The 17026-nt window shown below is 46.5% G+C and overlaps 1 pseudogene; it reads left to right on the forward strand.

The window, feature by feature from the left end:
* The first annotated feature begins 14803 nt into the window (after window positions 1–14803).
* Window positions 14804–16296, forward strand: LOC133777340 (nucleus accumbens-associated protein 1-like; annotated as a pseudogene).
* Window positions 16297–17026: the final 730 nt, after the last annotated feature.

Consider the following 17026-nt stretch of genomic DNA (forward strand, 5'->3'; position numbering starts at 1 on the left):
CGCCCCGCGACCAGGCAGGGAGCACGAAGACTCCTGCACCCTCAGTCCGAGGACACAGACACCCTGTGGCAGCCCCGTCGCAGGTTCTGATCCTTGTCATTTGTTAGGAGGAACACATGATATATTTAGTAATATACAGTGTTTTCGTAACTAAATGTTGAAATGTGTATTTAAAAATTAGACTATTAAATTTCTATCAGTAAGGACATATATTTTACATTGGGGCATTGATAAGTGTTTTTATAGTTTCTTCAGTAAATTTATTTTTATTCTATACAATTTAAACTGATAGGTGTGAATTTGTTCTAACTTTTATTTGATGAATATTCCCATTTCTTAAGTAAATATTTTTTCTAGATGTTTGATAGTATTGCAGGAGACATGAATACTTTTTGTTATTTCTGTTTTCTCATGTTTTAAATCACTGAACTTTTGACAGATCTATTGTAAGTTAGCAATTAAAACATAAATATTTGGGTAAACCTCTAAGGTGTATTAGAAGTTCAGTAATTTTTTTTTTTTTGACAGGCAGAGTGGATAGTGAGAGAGAGACAGAGAGAAAGGTCTTCCTTTTGCCGTTGGTTCACCCTCCAATGGCCGCCGCGGTAGGCGCGCTGCGGCCGGCGCACCGCGCTGATCCGATGGCAGGAGCCAGGTGCTTCTCCTGGTCTCCCATGGGGTGCAGGGCCTAAGCACTTGGGCCATCCTCCACTGCACTCCCTGGCCACAGCAGAGAGCTGGCCTGGAAGAGGGGCAACCGGGACAGGATCGGTGCCCCGACCGGGACTAGAACCCGGTGTGCCGGCGCCGCAAGGCGGAGGATTAGCCTAGTTAGCCGCGGCGCCGGCCAGTAATTTTTTTTTTTTTTTTTTTTTTGCTTTCCTTCTGATTTATTTGAAACGTAGTCAAAGCTAGAGAAAGGGAGAGAGCGCGCCCATCCGCTGGGTCACTTCCCAAAAGGCCGGCGCTGGGCCAGGCTGAAGCCAGGAGTCTGGAGTTCCATCCAGGTCCCCCACGCGGGTGCAGGGCCCCCGCACTTGAGCCCTCACCGCTGCTCCCAAGGTGCGCATGCGCAGGGAGCTGGGCCCGGAACACAGTCTGACCCGGGATGCCCTGGTCTCAATCCCAGTACCAAACACGGCCCCTAGGTCCCCGCAGGACGAGGCACCCAGCGTCTCAGGTCAGAGCTCAGCGGCCTAGCCTGAGAGGGGAGCGCTGTGTGCGGGACCCCAGGGCAGGCTGGGAGGACGCCCGCTCCCCCCATCAGATCCTGGGTTCCAGCTCCAGCTCTGCTCCGGACTCCAGCTGCAGGGGTGGCTTGGGCACTCCGGGCCAGCATGGGGAGACCCCGATGGAGCTCCCGCCCCAGCACTGCGGGCCTGGGGAGTGACTGGGAAGGGAGCTGGGTCTGACTTCCGCCCCAGCACTGTGTCTTCCATGGCACAGCTGTGGACCCCAGTTCCCCCGCTGCTGTCAGCAACATGGCTCTGCCGAGGGGAGGGGGACATGGAGCAGCCCACCGTGACCCCTGGGCCTCTGGCTGTTCACCTCAGGTAAAGGGCGGGGCAGGGGCAGGGCAGGGTGGGCGGGAGGCAGGGCGGGGCGGGCGGGGGCCGGGCATGGGCAGGGCTGGCGGGGGCGGGGACTGCTCGCCCAGGTTCTCCCCCTGCTGGCCCACTCTGGGCCTTCCCTGGGCCCCGGGGCTCCGCAGCCGCCACCACCACAAACGTCCATCACCAACACCATCAACACCATCATCATCATCACCACCAATACCGTGAACACCGACACCATAGCGCTCGCCAGACCCGTCCTGCGGGGGCCCGAGGGGCTGCAACACGGCCCCCACCCCAGAAACCCCGCCCCTCCCCAGTGCCCCCGCCCCTCCCCAACCCGAGGCCCCTCCCCAACGCCCCGCGGCCCCTCCCCAGAGCCCCCACCCCTCCCCAGCGCCCCCACCCCTCCCCAGCGCCCACAACCCCCTCCCCAACGCCCCGCGGCCCCTCCCCAGCGCCCCCACCCCTCCCCAGCGCCCACAACCCCCTCCCCAGAGCCCCCCGCCCCTCCCCAGCGCCCCCACCCCTCCCCAGCGCCCACAACCCCCTCCCCAGCGCCCACAACCCCCTCCCCAGAGCCCCCGCCCCTCCCCCTTCCCCAGCGCCCGCGCCCCCTCCTCCGAGCCCCGGGCCTCGCCCGAGCGGAGACCCCCGGATCCCCGAGGCCCGCGGGGGAGGCCCGGGCCGGGCTCGGCCGCCATGACCGCCCCCCCCCCCCCCGACCCGCTGCCCCGCGCAGCTGCGTCGTCAGCAGCCTGGAGTCCTGGTGCCCGAGGACTGCGGGATCCTGTACCTGAAGGGCGCCACGCCGGCGCAGGATCCGGCCTCGGGGCTCAGGACGCGCTACCAGGTGACAGACAGGAGCTGAGGGCGCGGCCGGGGCCTCGCGGTGCTCCGCGCTCGGTCCGCCGGCCCCTCAGCTGCCCTTGGCTGTGGACGCGGCCCCGGCCCGCCCCTGCCGCCCTACAATCTGTTTCTGGCCACTGCCTGCCACACCTGCTTTCTGTTCATCTCCGCCTCCTCAGTGTCTGGCAGGTGGAGACATGGGAGCTGGAAAACCTTCCGGGCCTGTTCTCTCCTGAGTTTGTCTTGGGCTGTCCCGGTTGTTAGCATGGAGACTTGGTCACCAACAGAAAACTCCCTTTTATGAAAATGCTAGCGTGTAACTAAATGGTTTATGCATTTTAGGATTTTCTGTCAGTTTTATAATTTTTTTGAAGAACGAATGATCTGTTTAATCATGGGAAACTATTATTTCATAACTAAACTTTGAAATATATATTTTGATAACTTTTACTTAATATATATTATTTTGGCATTGATTAGCATTTTAAGTTTCTTTAGTAAAAGTATTTTTATTCTACCAAATCTGCTTTCTGTTCATCTCTGCCTCCTCAATTTCTGTAAGTGTATAAATTTATATATATAGTATATGTATCAATGTATAAATGTATAATTTTTTATAAATGTATAAATTTTTAAGGAAAAACCTGTATTATACTTCATTTATTCTTCTTAGTAATTACATTGATAGCATTACACTATTATTATGCAAATTAGGAGTACTGTTGGTTTATATCGTGGCTTCAAGGTGAGTATTTTTCCTAAAAGAAGTACAGAAGATAATTTAGGGAAGGGGCAAGGGGACATTTTATTGTTGGCTAATAGACTGCAGAGAACTTTTACACAGCTGTTTAACTGAGACGTTGCTTTGCAATCTCCATTATTTTACTGTGTTTTTAAAATTTTTTCCAGGAGATTCTAATAAAAATGGAAGAAGAAGCAAGTTCTGCTTTGGACTCTGAAGAGACTTTTAATTCTTGTAGGTAGGGAGTAAATACAGAGATATATAATATTACAGGATAATGTATAAGATCCAATATCTTAGAGGAGTCTAATCTTAGAATAGCAAGGAATTAGGACTTGTGCTTTTAAAATGTGATAATATTTAAATAGTACTGATATGTGATTATCTGCAGAAATAATGAGTATCAGAAAATGTAATAACCCAAATTCTTGTGAATGAGCTTACATCAGATATCTGTTGCTCTCCTATCCTACAGTACACTAATTAGGACAATGTACATGTAGTATTAACCTTCATTATAATCTGCTTTTTGTTTTTCCCATATATATTTTACAGTACTAAAGACTTCTCTCAGAGTACCTAAGAAAGGTTAAAATGCAAATGTGATTGAATTAAGAGCTGTTTGTTAATGCCCTTTTAGGGCTCTTCAGCCAATAGGAAGGTTACAGCTCAAACAGGAAAGGATTCAGTTGGCAGGGCAACACTGCTGTTAAATGGTTTTATAGTATTTAAAGTGTGAAATTAATATTTTTCTACCCAGTAGGCAGCAGCTCTTATAATGTAATAAGCTTAATTGTAAATTTGGCACTTGGGTTAAACGTAGAATTCATAGAAGCACAGTGCTGGTGCATATTTTCTTATTAATATTAATAGACAAAACCTAGAAAAATGTAGCAGTGTCACATTAAAATAGCCACAGAATTATTGGTAAAATTTGCTTCAGAAGATGAAAATTATTTTTCTGTTGCCATTATAGCTCTTTTAAACTAGCTAGTAGCAGGTTATTAAAAAATACATAAATTTTCCAGTGTTCAGAAGTCCTTTTGTGTAACAACTATTTAAACTGCCTCAGAAATCCTAACCTTTCTTCATAATCAGACAGCTCAGGCCTTAAGCCTACCACTGACATACTAGAGCTTATGTCTAGGGTAATGAGTTAGTTTCTCATCTGTAAAAAGGGCATTATATTGTCTGATCTGCTTCCTTCCCACAACTTTTAAATACTGGGGTAAAACATGTAAAACAAAGCCTCTTGAAAATCTAAATGCAGAGCATGTTCCACGGCTCCCTAGTCTAATCCTCCGCCTGTGGCGCTGGCACCCCAGGTTCTAGTCCCTGTTGAGGCGCTGATTCTGTCCCGGTTGCTCCTCTTCCAGTCCAGCTCTGCTGTGGCCCAGGAAGGCAGTGGAGGATGGCCCAAGTGCTTGGGCTCTGCACCCACGTGGGAGACCAGGAGGGGGCACCTGGCTCCTGGCTTTGGATCAGCGCAGTGTGCTGGCCTTAGCGGTCCTTTGGGGGGTGAACCAATGGAAGGAAGACCTTTTTCTCTGTCTCTCTCACTGTCTAATTCTGCCTGTCCAAAAAAAAAAAAAAAGTGCTATCTGGAACTATAACAAATAAATTATGGAACTTAAATCTGTGGACACTAACTACAGCTTCATATGTCTAATACTCACAGATTTATTTTTATGGCCTATGAGGTTTTACAATGATTTGTATTTCTTAGTGGTTTTCTTCATTGATTCAGATAGGTAGAAAACAAATGGATTTAACTCTTGAGACACTTGTAGGGGGTTATATGATGCCTGAATGGTTTTAGGCCACAGCTTGCTTTGGAAGTGTTGATTTAAATTTAAGTATTTGGCTTCCAACTAATTTGCAGTGATGTGTTATGAGAATATATTATTAGTTTTATGCAATACATCTTACAGGTTTTACAGACCAATGTTACATGTTTTTTGTCAAATTACATGTGAGAGAACACTGCCAGATGTGAAGGAAGAGAGAGAGTGTCCTGTGTGTGCTGCAGTGGATGTTTAACTTAGGGAATGGAGCACACATGGCCACATGGTGGAAGGACTATGGTTTCTCCATCCTCCCCTCCTCTTCCCAAGGGCAACTGACCTTCTCCTCTCCAAAACAGGTGAGCCCTTGCCATCACATATCACTGCAGACTAATACATTAATCTGTCTAGCTGCAGTACCAGCTGCTTGCATGTTTTTAGTTATCTTAGTAGATGGTATAACAGTGACCTATGAAATAAATTGAAGGTGAACATATTTAACTTTCCTTTTATTATCCTATGTTTCCCAAAATCTTTTTGATTAGATTATAACTTTCTACAAAAGTGCCTAGGAAGTCTGTTTTGTTTCTGATTCATGTAATGCTTTTTTTAAGGTTTTTAAAGTATAATGTCATAGTGCACAGTATAGAAAATAATTTAATTTCTGTCTCATTTATTGATAGATTTTAGTCTGTTTATATAGTCAAAAAGCCATAGTAAACTTACCTTATTAGGCAATTAAGTTAGATGGAACTCAGACCAATTATTTGGCATTCTCTGAGAAACTCAAAATACTCCTTTATCTTGGCATTGCAGAAATGGCATAGTATAGAATGCAAATTATTGTATCTTGCTCTAAAATAAATTTTAAATTATATTTAACTCTTCTCTAGGTTCTTATATATGGTAGTTGATCACCAAGTTTACTCTATTTTTTAATTTAATTTAACTTGGCATCATTGATGAGTATATTTTCCCAAGCTGTGCTGTTAGGAAAAAATGTATTATTCTTTGATTTTTGACAAAGGGATAATTTTGAAGCAATAATCTTTAAATGTGATGTTGACTTTAAGAGACACACAAAATAATAAAAACTAATGATATTCAATTATAAGTCTTAGCCAATGTTCTATTATAATAATTTAGCTAGGGAACCTGATGCTGAATCTAAGAAAATAAAAAAGTTCCTGAATGCAAGAAAATCATGAAATACTTCTAAGTGTCTTTAGATAATAAATCCTACAACTGATATAGTAGGGTGACTGGAGACTTAATTCTTAAGACATGATATTTGTGAGTCCTGTTTCTTTTTTTTTAAAAATGTATTCATGGCCGGCGTCATGGCTTAACAGGCTAATCCTCCGCCTTGTGGCGCCGGCACACCAGGTTCTAGTCCCGGTTGGGGTGCTGGATTCTATCCCGGTTGTCCCTCTTCCAGGCCAGCTCTCTGCTATGGCCCGGGAAGGCAGTGGAGGATGGCCCAAGTGCTTGGGCCCTGTACCCGCATGGGAGACCAGGAGAAGCACCTGGCTCCTGGCTTCAGATCAGCGCGATGAGCCGGCCACAGCGGCCATTGGAGGGTGAACCAACGGCAAAGGAAGACCTTTCTCTCTGTCTCTCTCTCTCTCACTATCCACTCTGCCTGTCAAAAAAAAATGTATTCGTACTTTCTGACAGGTGTTTTACTCTGAAGAAATACTAATTTCATATTTCAAAAGAACTTTAATTGAAGAATAAAAGGAGTGTTTCTCTCTCTCTCTCTCTCTCTCTCTCGCTATATATATATATATATATATATATATATATATATATATAATATATTTTCTAAGGAAAGACAGTAAAAGGCACTTGGCTTCAAATAGTGGTGGTCTAATTCCTTATATTGAAGAGAGCTTCCAAAGTCACTTCCCTTTCTCAATTTGTTCTGTTCTCCATATCACTGAGACAGAGACTAACTTGGTAAAATGTCTTTTTATTATTATTCTATTAAAATATTTTTATTAGCATGCAATACTTTTGTGGTACAGTATTTCAGTACATATACAAAGCATACATCAATCAAACCAGGAAAATAGCTTTTCTATGTCCTTAGCTTTGTTCTGGTAGCTACTAGTTGCTCTCTCCCGGTTCTTTGTGCAGTGTATAATACATTATTGTGAGCTGCAGTGGAACAGGAGCACTGTGCTGTGAACACTGGAACCAGTGCCTTCTGTCTGTGTTTGGTGCCTGTTATCCAGTCTCCTTCCATTCTCTCTCGCCACACCCTTCCCAACCTCACTGTGGTTTTGATTTACATGTCCCTGAAGGCTAGTGATATTGAACATTTCTTCATGCTTTTGTTTTCTTTTTGTGTTTCTTCTCCAGAGAAATATCTATTCAGATACTTTGCCTGTTTGGTAACTGGATTTGTGTTTTTGTGGTCTTTGGGGTTCTGTATATGTTCTGAGTCATAGTCCTTTGTTAGATGCACAGCTTGTAACTGTTTTCTGTCAGCTGTGCTTTGTTCCTTTTGCTGTACAGAAGCTTCTTAGTTTGGGATGATGATCACATTTGTATGTTTCTCCTTTCCTCTCTGCTCTTAGGGTCTTAGGGTCTTTTTTTTTTTTTTTTTTTTTTGACAGGCAGAGTGGATAGTGAGAGAGAGAGACAGAGAGAAAGGTCTTCCTTTGCCGTTGGTTCACCCTCCAATGGCCGCCACAGCTGGTGCGCTGCAGCCGGTGCACCATGCTGATCCGATGGCAGGAGCCAGCTGCTTCTCCTGGTCTCCCATGGGGTGCAGGGCCCGAATACTTGGGCCATCCTCCACTGCACTCCCTGGCCACAGCAGAGAGCTGGCCTGGAAGAGGGGCAACCGGGACAGAATCCAGCACCCTGACTGGGACTAGAACCCAGTGTGCTGGCGCCGCTAGGCGGAGGATTAGCCCAGTGAGCCGCGGCACCAGCCCTTAGGGTCTTTTTCAAAAAAATTTAATGTTTGCCAGTGTTTTCCCCCAGTGGTTTCATAATTTCAGGACTTACATTTATATATCTTTTCCATTATGAGTTGATTTTAGATTACGGTGGGAGGCATGGGATGAAATTTTGGATTCTGGGTATGGATTTTCTATTTTAAAGTTTTATTTATTTTTACGTGAAATACAGAGTTATAGAGAGGCAGAGGGAGAGAGAGGTCTTTCATCTGCTGGTTCACTCCCCAGATGGCCACAATGGCCAGAGCTGCACCGATCAAAAGCCAGGAGCCAGGAGCTTCTTCCAGGTCTCCCACATGGGTGCAGGGGCCCAAGAATTTGGGCCATCTTCTTCTGCTTTTCCAGGACACAGGAGAGAGCTGGATCAGAAGTGCAGCAGCCAGGACTGGAACCAGCGCCCATATGGGATGCCGGCACTGTAGGTGGTGGCTTTACCTGCTAAGCCACAGTACTGGCCCCATGGGTATGGATCTTTAGATTTAGATTTCCCAGCACCATTTATGGAAGAGACTGTCCTTTCTCTGGTATGAGTTTTGGTAGATTTATCAAAGAGCAATTAACTGTAGGTATGTAGATTAATTTTTGAGATCTCTATTCTGTTCCAATAGTCTGTATTTCTGTTTTTATGCTGATACCATACTATTTTGATTACAGTAACTCTATAATATGTCTTGAAATCTGATGTTGTGATGCCTCCAACTTTGTTGTTCAAGATATCTTTATGTATTTGGGTTCTTTTAAAGTGCTTCTATATAAATTTTAGGATTGTTTTTTCTAGTTCTGTGAATAATGTCTTTATTATTTTGGTGGTAATTATATTGAAGCTGTGAATTGCTTCAGGTAACATGGACTTGTACTAGTATTAATTTTTCTAATCTGTGTACAGAGAAGAACTTTGTGTTTTCTTTTGTCTTCTTCACATTCTTTCATCAGTGTTTTGCAATTTTCATTGTAGATATCTTTCATGCCCTTGGTTAAATTTATTCTGGGTGATGGGAGAGCAGATCTTGGCCTCACTGTTAAATTGTTAAGACTCTTCATGTCCCATTTGGAGTGCCTGGGTTCAATACCCGATTTCACTACTTACTCCAGCTTCCTGCTAATCCAGACCCTCAGAGGCAATGGTAATGACTCAAGTAATTTGCCTTCCATTTCTGGGACCTGTGTTGCGTTCTTAGATTTTAGGCCTGACCTAACCCTTTTTGTTGTGGGCATTTAGAGATTGAACCCAGGAGTGCAGTGGAGGTTAGCCCAAGTGCTTGGGCCCTGCACCCCATGGGAGACCATGAGAAGCACCTGGCTCCTGCCTCCGGATCAGTGCGGTACACCGGCTGCAGTGTGCCAGCCGCAGCGGCCACTGGAGGGTGAACCAATGGCAAAGGAAGACCTTTCTCTCTGTCTCTCTCTCTCATTGTCCACTCTGCCTGTCGAAAAATAAAATAAAAAATTAAAGATATCTGTGGTCATAGAATTAAATTTTTATGGCATTTATTGGGGGAATATTCAAATTATTAGGAATATAGATAACACAATAGCAAATTTAATATACCAAAGGGAAAATCAGGACCAGGTTTAGGTTCTATTAAAGTATTTGAACTTTAAAATAGTTTAAAATTTTTGTAATAGGGTCACTTTTAGCTTACAGAGTTTTGATGAAAATTTAATTTGGAAAAGGAAATAATAAGAAAATGGTTAATCTTTCATTGTGATTTGGAGAAACTATTTTTGAAAAATTAGTAAGAAAAATACTACTCCTGGAGCCAGCACTGTGTGCAGCTGGTTAAACTGCTGCCTATAGTGCCAATATCCCATATTGGCACCAGTTCAAATCCCGGCTGCTCCAACTCTGATCCAGCTTCCAGCTACTATTTCCGGGAAAGATGGTGCAGTAGAAGATGCCTCAAGTGCTCAGGCCCTTGCACCCCTGTTGGAGACCCAGATGAGGTTCCTGGATCCTGGCTTTAGCATTGACCAGCCCCAGCCAATGTAGTCACTTGGAGAGTGAACCAGCATACTCTAACCAACCAGAATATAATCAGAAACTTAGAAATAGAGGAGAATAATTGGATGGCTGAAAGGCCTGTTGATTAAAGTCACAGGAAGGCTTTACCAATCAATCCTATTTTCTTCCATTTAGTCTTATTTCTCATTTCTCCCTTTATTTAAACTTTAAGAAGATGATAGTTTATGATGTCAAAATAGACTGAAATATGCAATAAATGTAAAGTCTGAGCAAATGACAAAGGTGTATAGATTTGAGATTTCTAAAAGCTAATGTCCAGTAGTCTCCTCTTATTCCCTAGTACATTCTAAGACCTCAGGAGTGTTGTGTACATCAGTAGATGCATGAAACCAGAGAAAATTCATGCCTTGGCCCTCCAAACTAAGTCCTTACTATCACATACTATGGCTTAAACTTCTGTAATTTTAGGCGCAAGGCTAAACTAGCCTGACATTCTTTTTCTCCTCTCAGAAAATCATTGATAAAAGTTTCATCCCTAATGTAGGTCAACATCAGGGTATATTTTTTTTTCTTTAATAAGTCAAACTGTTTTACCTTTTTAGTTTGCTTTTCTGTGAGATACCTGAATTACCACATCACTATTCTTGTGCTTTGGAATCATTATTAAACAGAATAAAGCTTCCTTGAGCATAAGCATTGTGACTCCCTAACAGCCACTCTGATGACTTGAAATGGCTCCCAAGTGGCTAATGGGTGGTAGTGTGCACAGCATGGATACACTGAGTGAGACAGAGCAAAATGGCGTGAGATATCATAACGCTACTCATTACCACGTACAGTTTATAACTCTGAAATTGTTTATTTCTGGAATTTTCCATTTAATATTTTTGGACCCTCATTGACCAGGCATAACAAGCCATAGAAAGCGAAACTGCACATAAGTGAGGACTACTGTATGAGCATTAAATGGACTGGTAACAGATAGCCCTGATGGGCATATGAGAAATGCCTCTAAAATAGAAAGGAGAGGTCTACAGACAAAACCATTATTTAATGTAGGGACACATAGCCATGTATTTTTGAACTGTACACCACATATGGGCAAAAACAACTTTTAAGTTTTGGAATGTATTGGTACTCTGCCTGGCGCTGCAGGTGGATGAAGGGTGTTCAGCCAGTAAAGTCTATGCAGATCTTCCAAAATCTTAAAAATCTGAAGCACTTCTGAATCCTAACCATTTTGGATAAGGATGTTCACCTTGTAATGATTTTTAGTGAGTTTTTTAGGAGGCTTAGGTGGTGATGTACATCTGCAGAAGCCTCTGTGAATTGCTTATTCAAGTACATTAATCCCAACAAATTTGAAGTACATATTTGACCTTAAACTAAAGTTGATCACATGACCCATTTACTTTCTTTTTAACCTGTCCTTTCTTGGTTCTTTTAGACAATCTGTTGCTGAGTCTGGTTATATCCACATCTGGTTCAGGGTCTTTCCAGCAATGCCACCATTGGTACCTAATAGAGCTAACACTGTTGCCACTGAAGATGGTCTTTCCTCACTTTCACATGTGTATGTGACAAGAGTTTGGTGAGAGGAGACAGTGGCCGAGGGTGGTGGCAGTGACAGAAATACCATGGGAAAAGGCAATGAGAGGGATGGGAAAGAAAAATAAACTATTACATACTTATCTGATAGTTCTGACTAGTGCCACTATGCATTTAGAATTATGACATACTGTATAAAAGCCTCTTTTCAGGAATTACTTTGATTTATTTTATGAGTTAACTTAAAAAAAGTTTTTTTTAATTGAATTGTATTTAGTTACACAGAAATGCACAAATACACACACTCAGTGAGAGAGGAAAGAGGAGAGAGAGAGAGAGAGAGAGAAGAAAGAAGAGAGAGAGAGAAAGCTTAGATCCCCTAGTTGGGGTGGAGAGAGAGAGAGAGAGAGAGAGAGAGAGAACAAGCTTAGATCCCCTAGTTGGCTCCCCAAATGCCCACAGTGGCAGTTAGGCCATCCAAACACTGGAGCTGAGAACCAATTCAGGTCCCCTCCTAGGTGGCAGGGACCCAAGTACTTGAGCTATCACCTGCTGCCTCCCAGAGTGTACATTAGCAGGAAGCTAGAAATGGGAGTAGAACTGAGATTCAGATCAGATACTGATATGGGATGTGGGCATGTTAACTGGCTTTTTAACCACCAGGTCAAATGTCTGAACCTTTTTACTTTTAATGTTTGTTTTCTTTCTCCAGTTGTACTACATATGATTATGTATCATGTGTATATTTATCTTTATATTCCTTGAGACTTTACAGTTTTGCTTTAAAACCAGTGTGTGTGTGTATCTGTGTGTATGTGTGTGTGTGTGTGTGTGTATTATCATTGTTAAAACATTTTGAGCTTCACTGTCCAATATGGGAACCATTAGCCATATAAATTTTGACTTAAATTAGTTAAAATTAAATATGTAATTCTTCAACTGCATTAGCCATATTTCAACTTCTTAATTACTATGTGTGATGAGTGGTTACCATTTTGGACAGTTAGTTATGGAACATTTCTGTGTTCTCAGAAAATTTTGTCGGATAGTGGTGGTGTAGAACTTGTGCAGTGAATGATGTATTCACTTAAAATGTAACTTATTTTCATCTTTAAAAAGAAAATATTTAACAGAAACATCTATTTCTATTTTTATAATATTCCATAAGTCCATCTAGTGTTGGAAAACATGCTTTAAGAGATAAGATGGAGACCAGCATCATCGCGCAATGGGTTAAGCCACCACCTTTGACAGCAGCACCCTGTACAAGGGCAGGTTTCAGTCCCAGATGCTCTGCTTCCGATCCAGCTCCCTGCTAATGCCTGAAGAAAAAGCAGTGCAAGATGGCCCAAGTACTTGGGCCCCTGCCACATATGTGGGAGAATGGATGGATTTCCAAGCTCCTGGTTTTGGCCTTGCTCAGCCCTGGGTATTGGGGCCATTTAGGAGGTGAGCTGGTGGAAAGAGGATCTCTCTCTATCTCCCTCCTGTCTGTGATTCTACCTTTCAAATAAATAAATCCTTTTTTTAAAAAAAGAGATAAAATGACCTTTTAATTAGGACTTGGGGATTTTACTAAATAAATGCCTTTTTTTTTTTTTTGACAGGCAGAGTGGACAGTGAGAGAGAGAGACAGAGAGAAAGGTCTTCCTTTTGCCGTTGGTTCACCCTCCAATGGCCACCATGGCCAGTGCACTGCAGCTGGCACACCATGCTGATCCGATGGCAGGAGCCAGGTGCTTCTCCTGGTCTCCCATGGGGTGCAGGGCCCACATACTTGGGCTATCCTCCACTGCACACCCTGGCCACAGCAGAGAGATGGCCTGGAAGAGGGGCAACCGAGACAGAATCCAGCACCCCAACCGGGACTAGAACCCAGTGTGCCGGCACCGCTAGGTGGAGGATTAGCCTATTGAGCCATGGCGCTGGCCATAAATGCCTATTTTTAAATTGTTGGAAAATAATTTGTTCTTGACTGTATAAGTATTTCCTTTTCTGTACTGCTTACATTACAAACTGTGTGGCCAATTCTTTACCTTGTTATAGAAAGTCAGACATCAAGCTTATGTCAGTTATCCTACATACCAACATAAATGAGGTAGGATGGCAGTAAGAAGAGCGTTGGGGAGATATGCAGAGAAACGTCTCAAGGAAGGGCATTCTTCCTTATGTATTAATGATATCAGAAAGGCCTTTAGGGGCAAGTATTTGGCCTATCGGTTAAGATGCCTACATCTCACATTGGAGTACCTAGATTTGATCCCTAGCTCCAGTTCCCGATTTCAGCTTCTAGCGAAGGTGGACCCTGGAATACAATGGTGATGCCCAAAGTACTTGAGTCCCTACCACCCATATTGGAGCTGTGGATTGAATTCCTGGCTACCATCTTTGGGCTGGTCCAGGCCTGGCTGTGCAGGCATGTGGGGAATGGGCCAGTGGATGGGACATCTCTTTTTCTATCTCTGTTTCACTCTATATCTCTCTGTCTCTCAAGTAAATCAAGAAAAAAATCAAAAGAAATCACAGTAGACCACAGAATAGAAAATTTATTCACTTCAGATAATTTCACAGAGATTTCCTGGTACAGTATCCTTTCCTCACCTCATTCCTAAATGTTGATCCTGTTTTAAAAAAATAACATAATGACATGTTATATATTACAGTTTTATGAAATTAAAAAATGAGGTAAAAACATTCCATAAAGTTAAACTTATGCACATTTTCTTGATTGCTTTTATGAAAGAATAATTGAATTTCCCTACTTTAATGTGACTTTAGAGACTGCTAAATTTTAGTTTTGAAGGAAAAATATATGTTTTTGTACAAAATCAGGCATTATATCTGACAGTCCACAAGGTTTTTTTAAATTCAGTTCTTTATGTCCTTGTGGATATTGAGGTGGAATCTCAGGATTTCTCAGTTCAAACCTTAACCTAAAATCATCGTAACTTTAGCAGTCAGTCCCTCATGCAGGGAAGTGTTCTTTGCTTTTGTTTCAGTGGGGCCTCATATGGGAACATGTTTCATCTAGACATATGAAGATATTTGTATTAGGCAGATGATAATTGTGCATTCTGTCTTTATATGCATTTAAAATGTGTCAGTGATGTGCCCTGATGTTTCATTATGGAGGGAAAAAAGCACTCCCAGGCCACAGCAGAGAGCCGGACTGGAAGAGGAGCAACCAGGACAGAATCTGGCGCCCGGACCGGGACTAGAACCTGGTGTGCCGGTGCCACAGGCGGAGGATTAGCCTACTGAGCCACGGCGCTGGGTGTACATCATTTTTTAAAACAATTAAATGTAACAGTGAGTGGCCGCCGCAATTGCCACTGCTGCTGAGGCGGAGGCCATGGAGGCCATGGAGGCCATGGAGGCCATGGAGGCCATGGAGGTGGAGGCCGAGGCCCCTGCGCAGGGGGCATGCCCAGGGCTCAGGCCAGGCCTCAGTTGCCACGGTGCAGCCCCACCATGGAGCAGAGCCTGCAGATGGAGATCCCCATCTTCGGCCACGGCATCTTGGAGCGCCTCAGCGAACAGCGGCTGCAGGGCTGCCCTGTGACGTGTCGGTGGTGGTCAGTGGTCAGGCCGCGCTGGCCGCCTGCAGCTCCTACTCCTATTCAACAGCAGCCGCAGCGCCGTGGTGGACCTGCCGGCGGCCATGCAGCCACTGTCGTTCCAGCAGACCCTGAGCTGCTACACGGGCCGCTGAGCACGGACGTGGGGGGCCAGTTCCTGCTCATGGACACAGCTGGCTTCCTGCAGATCCAGGAAATCCTGGAGAAAGGGGCCAAGTTCTTCCTGAAGGTGAGCTCCTGGAGTGGCATCTCCCAGGGCCTGCACGCCGAGGGGCGCCCTAGTCCGAGCCGCAGAGCCCTGTGGTGCAGACTTCCAGCTGGCCGGCCTGCAGCTCGCCGCTGCCCCTCGTGTCGTGGGTCAGGACGGAGCAGCAGGAGTCGGACTCAGTGCAGTGCATGCCTGAGGCCAAACGACTGTGGGACGGTGGCCCCAAGGAGGCCGGGGGCTGCGGCGGCAGTGGTGGTAGCCGCAAGATGGCCAAGTTCTCCGTGCTGGACCTGGCGGCCAACAGGCAGCCCCCACAGCAGGCCCCCACCAGGGTGGCCTTGGCCATGGGGGTGGGGCAGGGCAGCCAGCCAGCGGGGTGGTGGCAGCAGCTGCGGGCGTGGGGAGCGGGCCCAGCATGTCAGAGCGCAGGAGCCCGGGCACCTGGAGCGCCTACACCAGCGACAGCCCAGCTTCTACCACAAGGAGGAGGACGTGGGGGAGGAAGGCTAGGACGAGCAGTGCCGGCAGATCTGCAACAGGTACACCGTGCACAGCGCGATGAATGTGGGCCCGACAGCTGAGAAGGTTGAGGCCCTCCCGGAACCTACAGTCGGATCCGGGTGTGGCAAGATTGGCGTCGCTCCCGGCCCAGCTCATCGACCAGATCGGCACCCGTCGTCATCCCAAGCTCCGGGACGAGGTGGCAGGCGCCAAGGTGTGCATCAGAGGGCGCAGCTCAGGAACCCGGCACCAGGTCTGGCCGTGGTCGCTCATCGCCGCCTCCTTTGACCTGAACGCACTGGCTCACAGCTGTGGCACCAGAAACCGCTGGACAGCCGCGCTCTCCACGCTGTCCAGTACCACTGCCGGAACTTCAAGGAGAGCGAGAGGAACACCATCGCGGCCGGCGTGTGCCCCAACGCATGCCGGATTGTGCGCCAGAGCTGGATGCCCAAGCTAAAGCTGCTCACCTGAGGGTGACCCTACACCACCTGCATCAGGGACTCAGGCAAGATGGAGCTGGAGGTGACAGGCAGGGAGTATGGCTTCCAGCTGGCCAGCTATGGGGCAAGGCGGCCCCTCCGCAGAGGCCCTGCAGTAACTGTGCCCCCATACCCCACCCAGGAGGGCCATCACACTCCCCCCACCTCACCCAGGGGGGCCGTCACACTCCCCCACCCCACCCGGGAGGGCTGTCACACTCCAACCACGCCACCCCCATGTCCTGTCACACTCCCCCCACCTGGGGGCCCATCACACTCCAACCATGCCACCCCCATGTCCTGTCACATTCCCCCCACCTGGGGGGGCCGTCACACTCCCCCACTCCACCCTTCTGTCTTGTCACACTCCCCCACCCCACCCAGGGGGGGCATCACACTCCCCCCACCCCACCCAGGGGGCCATCACACTCCCCCACCCCACCCAGGGGGCCATCACACTCCCCCACCCCACCAGGGGGGCTGTCACACACCTGACCCCACCCGGGAGGGCTGTCACACTCCCCCACTCCAACCGGGAGGGCCGTCACACTCCCCCACTCAACCCGGGGGGGGGCTGTCACACTCCCCCCACCCCCATGTCCTGTCACACACACCTTGGTCAGCAGCTACTGTCTGTCCCTCCCCAGGCCCCGCGGGGGGGGCACTGCATGTTCCTGGGCCCCCCTCCCCTGTCCCAGCTCCTTCCCCATTGTGAGAGGCCAGGAGGAGTCAGCAAGGGTGGGCAGGTGGGTGGGGGGCAGGCCCGGGTTTCCTTCTTCCACACACAGTTCCCCCCTTCCCTCACCCCAAGCGTTGTGCCCCCTCACTCACTAATTCGGGCACAGGGCA

This window comes from Lepus europaeus, chromosome 18, assembly GCF_033115175.1.
Source record: "Lepus europaeus isolate LE1 chromosome 18, mLepTim1.pri, whole genome shotgun sequence".
Taxonomy (NCBI): Eukaryota; Metazoa; Chordata; class Mammalia; order Lagomorpha; family Leporidae; genus Lepus; species Lepus europaeus.